This window comes from Aegilops tauschii, chromosome 1 (genome assembly GCF_002575655.3).
Source record: "Aegilops tauschii subsp. strangulata cultivar AL8/78 chromosome 1, Aet v6.0, whole genome shotgun sequence".
NCBI classification, from domain to species: domain Eukaryota; kingdom Viridiplantae; phylum Streptophyta; class Magnoliopsida; order Poales; family Poaceae; genus Aegilops; species Aegilops tauschii.
Window position 1 is genome coordinate 32476734 of NC_053035.3, and position 8513 is coordinate 32485246.

Genomic DNA, 8513 nt, shown 5'->3' on the forward strand with positions numbered 1-8513 from the left:
GTTGGACTGGGCTGCATGGCCTTCAGTCATCTCGTCCCGTAGACTTGGTTCTGTCTGTTTCCGTTCGATGCGCAAAGGACGGCGCAGGGCGTACGACGTCCCTCAGCAGTAGTTGCTATATATGTCAGAGGATCCCGCTCCACCTGTGAGTGGGCATCTCCTACAAATGAAATGCTAATGTGGCCATAGACGAGCTCTTCATTTTCAGGATATCTCGAATTTCCGGATGACTTCCGTGCCTACCAATATCTCTACTCCACCCCCACATATATAGCTGTCTCCCTCGTAAACAAATACATTTGTCATGGAGACCAGTGTTAGTGAATAGAACAACTATTAGTCGAGGTAGAGCCGGGCGCTAGCTGGCCACTTAGATAGTATTGGCACGAGCTTGAGCTGTGCTCTTGCTTATAAGGGATAGACCTCATACTGTATACCTACACAAGCCATTCTGATATTGTGCATTAATTTGCATATTGAAAGACCGAGACGGCTTGAACCCTGTAGATAGTGCGCATACTTCTGAACATGAAGAATATAGATACGTACAAGATAATCTTGCAATGAGGTCAAGTCTCATATTATCTTGCTAAAAAAATATCTATTTACTAATTGAAGACTCCATGATAGTTCAAGGAAACAGAAAATGAGAAAATATTCAGGCCTTGTATCCCAATCACCGACGGCTCATAAACATCAGATATTTGTGTTAAGTCCATCACGCCGATGTGGTCGCGTTCATACAAGCATGCATAAATAGCAAGGGTTCATCTCATGTAATGTCCATTAATTATCTTCGTGGTGACGTGCGGCCTAAGGAGAGGGGACTTGAACCAAAGAATGGAGATGATGGCAAGAAAAGGTACAAAACTGACAGTGGTACTTCGGTAACATTGTCACACTCAGAATCGGCGGGAGGGGCTCCTCCACCGGGAGCAATGAATCTCCTGGTGTTGGACTTTCGCGGGTATGGGCGGTCCGTGACAGTTCAAGAAATCTACAATCTAGAAAGATTGCACCGTCCCAGGATGGCCTTTCTACGAAAGTGTCAGATAAGAGATCTGCGGTTTCGGGTTCATCAATGCTTTCGGGGTCAAAGCTGAAGGTCTCAGTGACGGATTAGTGTTGTTCTGGAACAACGAGTCGGTGGTGGCTCTAAAGTCTTTCAGCAGTTCACACGTTGATGTAATGGTAACTAATGAAAGCACAGGGGTACAAGCGTGGAGGTTCATTGGTTTCTGTGGAGCCGTCGAGAGCTAGAAAGAGGAGTTGGCAGCTGCTGCAATACATGAGGAGATCATTCAATACCCCATGACTGGTAGAGGTGCAACAAAAGTAGCCACCCACAAGAACTCGTCACCGTCAGATCCGAAAACCAGATGGAAAAATGTGCAGGAGATCCGGCCAGCCCTCCTTTTTTTTCGAAAAGGGGGCTCCCCGGCCTCTGCATACGGCCAACTTTATTAAAAGGCAAATAGGTTCAACAAGGTCGCCAGCCCTCATGGGAACTGGGATTAGCAGAAAAGATGGTTGGAAGACATGGATTTACCGTGGGGATAATTGAAAAAATGGTCCTCTCTGTGCTGGCGACGCGATGGTGGATGGCAGCTCGTCGTGCTGCGGTTGGCGGCGCGTGTAGCACCGAGGCGGCGGACCGCAGATCTGTTAGATAATAACGAGAAATAAACGAGACAAAGAGACACAGATTTTTACGTGAAAACCCTTGCGGGAGAAAACCACGGACGCACGAAGGCGCAATCACTATGAGGAGGAGTATTACAAGCACGAGACGACATGCCGTCTTAGGTGCGACTACATGGTGTATATATGAGGGGCAACACATAGGAGTCCTTGTAGGACAAGTAAACGAGTTGTACTCGTACGCGTCGACGCCAACGCAAAGGCCCACACCGGTTGTACTACGTCTAGTCCAACACGGTACTAGAATTTGGATCACAATTTAACAATCTCCACCTTGAGCCAAATTCCCTCCAGTGGTCGAAGAAACTGAATAACTCCATCCAAATCAGCATAAACACCTTGTGCGTCAAAGTCCATAGGACTAGTGAGAAATACCAACTAAGCCTGAGCAAAGCTCAAACTTATTGGTCGGAACTGGCTTTGTCATTATATCAGCAGGATTATCATGAATACTTATCTTGCATACCTTCAAATCGCCTTCAGCAACAACATCTCGAATATAATGAAATCTGACATCAATGTGCTTTGTCCTCTCATGATACATTGGATTCTTTGTAAGATATATGGCACTTTGACTATCAGAAAATATGGTAGGACAAGATGAATCTCCACAAAGCTCACTGTACAAACCTCTCAACCAGATAGCTTCTTTGCATGCCTCAGAAATAGCCATATACTCGGCATCAGTAGTGGAGCAAGCCACAATAGACTGCAAAGTTGCTCTCCAACTCACAGCACAACCACCAATGGTGAAAACATAACCTGTGAGTGATCTTCTCTTATCCAAATCACCAGCAAAATCAGAATCAACAAAATCAACAAGTCCATCTCTAGTTTTCCCAAACTGTAAATAAGCATTAGAAGTACCCCGCAGGTATCTGAAAATCCATTGAACTGCTCTCCAATGCTCTTTTTCAGGATTAGCCATGTATCTACTGACAACACTCAATGCATAAGATAAATCCGGACGAGAACAAACCATGGCATACATAAGTGAACCAACTGCACTCGAATAGGGAACTCTAGACATGTACTCAATATCTGCATCTGACTTAGGACATAAGGCTGATGATAACTTAAAGTGTGCAGCTAACGGAATACTTACTGGCTTGGCATTATGCATATTAAAACGACGAAGAACTTTATCAATATATCCCTTCTGACTAAGATACACTTTTCCAGATGGTCTATCTCTGGATATTTCCATGCCAAGAATTCATTACCCAATTGCTTCTTTAGTTCATTAATCTCTCACATACTCTTTGCAGCAATAAGCATATCATCAACATAAAGGAGCAAATAAATAGTTGAACCTTTGAAAGTTTTCAAATAAACACAACTATCATAATTAGACCTTTTGAAACCTTGAGAGAGCATAAAGGTGTCAAATCTCTTGTACCACTGTCTAGGGGATTACTTCAATCCATAAAGAGGTTTGTTTAACTTACAGACATGCTTTTCTTTTCCAGGAATAACAAAACCTTCAGGTTGTTCCATATAAATATCCTCTTCTAATTCTCCATGTAAAAATGCAGTTTTAACATCCAATTGTTCAAGCTCAAAATCATGCATGGCAACAATACTGAGTAAAGTGCGAATAGAGCTATGCTTCACAACAGGAGAAAAGACTTCGTTATAGTCAATACCTGAAATCTGGCTGTAACCTTTAGCAACTAACCTTGCTTTATATCTTGTCTCATCATTAGGAGAAACACCTTCTTTCCTCTTGAAAACCCACTTGCAACGAATAGGTTTCTTCTCTCTAGGCAATTTTACTAAATCCCAAGTGCCATTCTTTTCAAGTGATTCCATCTCATCATGCATAGCGGTCATCCACTTATTACTATCACCAGAAATAATAGCCTCGGAATATGAAGAAGGCTCAGTATTACCTTCAATTTCTTCTGCAACAGGTAAAGCAAAAGAAACAATATTGCACTCTTCAATTAACCTGTCAGGTTTATTAATACTCCGCCTAACTCTGTCACGTGCAAGATTCCAACTGGGCGGAACAATAGGCTGATTTGGAGTGCGAGTGACATTATCATCATTAACGACGGGTTCATCATGTGCATCAACAATTTCATTACCAGATGTATCACCTGAATCAATAACATGCTCCACCTGAACAGTAGGCTCCTGAACAATAGGCTGCTGTTCACTTTCAACGGGAACATTAGTAGATGAAACATCATGTAACATAGCAGATTCATTAAAGATAACATTTCTGCTAATAACAACCTTCTGGGTTTCAGGATTCCATAATTTAAAACCTTTAACACCAGACTTATAACCAAGAAAGATGCACTTAACAGCCCTAGGCTCCAATTTTCCATTATCAACATGAGCATAACCAGTGCAACCAAAAACTCTCAATTGTGAATAATCAGCAGGTGAACCAGACCATACCTCAATTGGACTTTTCTTATTAAGAGCAATAGATAGTGAACGGTTAGTGAGATAACAAGTAGTGGAAGCAGCCTCAGCCCAAAAACGCCTATGCAAACCTGCATTGGACAACATGCAACGGGCACTGGAAATAATGGTCCTGTTCATACGCTCAGCAACACCGTTTTGTTGAGGAGTATAAGGAACGGTGTAATGTCTGACAATGCCTTCAGACTTGCAATAATTCTTAAATTGCTTAGAACAGAATTCCATACCATTATCAGTGCGAAGTATTTTTACCTTCTTTTCAGTCTGCCTTTCAATCATAATCTTCCACTCCTTAAAAGCTGAGAATGCTTCATATTCATGCTTCAAGAAATAAGGCCAAACTTTTCTCAAATAATCATCAATAATAGTCAGCATGTAACTAGCACCACCTAGTGACTTTCTGCGAGATGGTCCCCATAAATCAGAATTGACATAATCAAGAATACCTTCGGTAGTATGAGTCGAAGTGTTGAACTTCACCCTCTTGTACTTGCCGAAGATACAATGCTCACAAAATTTCAATTACCAGGTTCATATCCATCAAGAAGACCTCTCTTATTTAACTCTGCTAAACCAAGTTCACTCATATGTCCAAGACACATATGCCAAAGGTTAGCAGCATCACAATCAGAATTCTTTGAAATAGCTAGAGTAGCGTTACCTGAAACGGTAGAACCTCGAAGGTAATAAAGACCATTGGTCGAACTCAAATCACCTTTCATCACAATAAGGGAACCTTTGGTGACTTTCAAAACACTATCTCCATCTGAATACTTGTATCCCTTTGCATCAAGGGCACTCATAGAAATAAGATTTCTCTTCATCTTCGGAATATACCGAACATCTGTCAAAGTTCTGATTATGCCATCAAACATCTTGATTCGAATAGAACCTATGCCTTCAATCTTGCAAGGTGAATTATCAAAAACCCAAAACGGAACGAGCAGCAGTAGTGGAATCAAAAGTAGAAAACCAATCTCTATGTGGACACATATGAAAAGTGCATGCGGTGTGAAGTACCCACTCATCATTGGTCTCAGCACATCCAGCAATAACGACAAGAGCATCATCGGAACTATCATCACGTGCAATGTTAGCAGAATTTTCACCTTGTTTGTTACCTTTCCTCTTTTCTTTATTCTACAACTTGAAACACTCAGAGATGTTATGCCCGTCTCTCTTGCAATACCTGCAATACTTCTTGTCTCTAGATTGCGACCGGCCCCTGTAGCCGTTCTTACTTTTGCCTCTGTTTCCATTATGTGAGTTCTTCTCCTTTGTCCTGCCAAGAACAGATAACCCCTCTGCTTGGGATGAACTTGAACCATCATGAGGCACCATTAGTTTCATCTTCTCCTTAGAGTTCAAAGCTTCATAAACTTCATTAAGCATGAGAGTATCACGACCGTATAATATGGTGTCTCTAAAATTGGTATAAGAACTTGGCAGTGAACAAAGTAACATTAAAGTAGTATCTTCCTCTTCATACTTAACCTCCATTGCAGCTAGATCAGATATGATCTCTTTAAATTCAGAAATATGATTCAAAACATTACCTCCCTCGGGTAACTTGTGCAGGAATAATTTTTGCTTCAAATGCATCTTGCTGGTGAGATCTTTAGTCATGCAAATCCCTTCCAGCTTTAACCATAGAGCGGCGGCAGTTTTCTCGCTCAAAACTTCCTGCAAAATATTATTATGCAAATGGAGTTGAATCTGTGACAAAGCCTTACAATCAATTCTTTTCTCCTCATCAGTCCAGTCCTGAATTCTGTTCTTCCCAAAACTATCCAGTGCTTCGTCATAGTCGGACTGTGCCAACAACGCCCGCATCTTGACTTGCCATAGGGTAAACCTTGTGTCACGGTCCAGCAGCGGAAGATCGTACTTCATGGATGCCATAAGTAGATAAATCTGTGTACACAAAGTAGTACAAGCCGATAGAAAATTCTTGATAGAATTATGCGGAGCAAAAAATCTGAGTAAAATAGATAGCACCTAGTAGCTCTGGTAGACGTAGCAGTTGACCAAGAAAAAAAAGTATCCTTGTAGCCATCACGTGACAGGAACAGGAGTACTGGTAGAAACCAATTGATAAATCACCACGTACTAGAAGTAGTACTAGTTGATCAGGAAGTAGCAACTTTCTTCACGGGAGTAGCAGCGGATGGCTGCCTCGGGACTTTGAATCGAGCAGGCCAGCAACTTGGTGGAACGGTTGCAAATTGATCTGACCGCATGATCAGATGAGTAGTACTTGATGGAAGCGGCTATCGATTCCCTTGAACTCCTGTCGGTCTCGGCCACGCGCGGCTGCAGCGGCTCGTACAGCAGTTCGCACCGGAAATCTTCAATCCGGAGATCGCAGGACGGCGGCGGCGCGCACAGCCGTAACCCTAATCTCCGTCGCAAATCTCGTATCTATAAACTTGGCTCTGTATACCACTTGTTAGATAATAACGAGAAATAAATGAGACAAAGAGACACAAATTTTTACGTGGAAACCCTTGCGGGAGAAAACCACGGACGCACGAAAGCGCAATCACTATGAGGAGGAGTATTACAAGCACGAGACGACAGGCCGTCTTAGGTGCAACTACATGGTGTATATATGAGGGGCAACACATAGGAGTCCTTGTAGGACAAGTAAACGAGTTGTACTCGTACGCGTCGACGCCAACGCAAAGGCCCACACCGGTTGTACTACGTCTAGTCCAGCACGGTACTAGAATTTGGATCACAATTTAACAAGATCCCCGGCGGCAACTAGCGGCGGTCATCAAATCATCGGACCGCGGCGGTTGCGAGGTGCTCTCCCTGGATCAAAATCAGCGGATCGATTGAACTGGTCGGCACTCAACATCACCTAAGCTGGGTCATTTGCCATGTTTGTCGCGGGTGACATCTCCCTTTTCAATGCGCGTGCGCACTCTGGGAGGAGGCGCTCCAGCTGCTCTTGATTGCTGCGTCCGGCAATGCCTAGCACAAGGCACCAGGAGCGATCCGCCGGCTGCTCCTCTGCTTTTGTTCTCGATCCGCTACTGCCAGGCCACAAAGCTATCTGGCGGTGGTGATCGGTTATTGTGGTTGTCGGTCGCGCGTCACATTGGCAATGGCTCGGGAATTGGTTGGTGGTTTAGTCGACATCACTACAACATCAACGAGCGACCAGTTGAAGAAGTGTTGCAGTAGAGTTTGACGGTGATGTACGGCTTGCCCCATCTTGGCGTCGTCATCACCATCGCATCTCTATATCACTGGCTTTGGAGCATGGGCGTGGGATGAAGCTGCTAGGGTATTCGGCTCCTTTGTGTGTTTTGGCGGCTCTCACTCCGCCCAGTATGCTTTCGGTGACGAGATACAAACTATGGACAACAAATTGATGTAGAGGGTATGGTTGTGCAGCGACGACATCCGAGCGCACATAACTACTGGGATTATGGAAAAGTAGTGGTGACAACATATTATTGATTCCGATTTGATGGTGGTTTTTTCAGTACCCGGTCTCGAGCTCTGGGGTAAAAACCATAGGCCTGACCCGTGTGAGTTATACCTGGCAAGGACGATGTTTTTCACGTTGTTACCTTGTTGAAGGCATTGTTCGGATATTTTCGGACTTGTTCTTTAGAGTGAGAACCTTGAATCTGACTTATGACGGTTGGATCCGGGGACGATGACACTTGAGCGTCATTCCTTCTTGAAGACGTTGTTGTTGAATAACATAGCTGTCCTTGTGCCGTCAAAAGATGGTCGCTGCGGATATGGTCGTTGTTGTAGTCTGTCGATCGTTGTTCTGATCGCTTTGGGATTTCTTCCTTTTCTCGCCTCAGCATAACTTTGGTCTTCTACGACTTTGCTCTTTGCTGACGTGGTTTTTGTGTGTACGCGCGTTCGTGTTGGCTTTGTACATCCTAATTATGGAAAGTTCAGGTATGTTCTCATTGTGTTTGTATCCGATTGATGCTTCATTCTGAGTTAATAAAATCCATTCTTTATCGAAAATCAAGAAATGTTCCTAGGTCAAAGCGCAACAATACATGCAGAGATGATTCGTATGGCTGGAAAACAAGTACAGCAAGCTGCTCCTGTGGTCGAGGTAAGATATGAAGCTTCTTTTCAATCTCGTTAACTCAATCTTAGCTGACATGACTGCTCCAGGTAGCAGTTTGCATGGCCTGAAATGGACTGGGGGAAGTTGGCTGAAAAGTTTGGCAAACGGCACTGCTCATGCCAAGGAGCTACCGGCCATTTGATCTGGACAGTGTCGAGCCTTTGCCCCTGGACCATCACTTCGGAGCCGACATTGCTGAAATGATACGTGATGACATTCTAGAAGAGCTTGTGGCCGAACTCGTGTCGCATATCAACTGAAACTC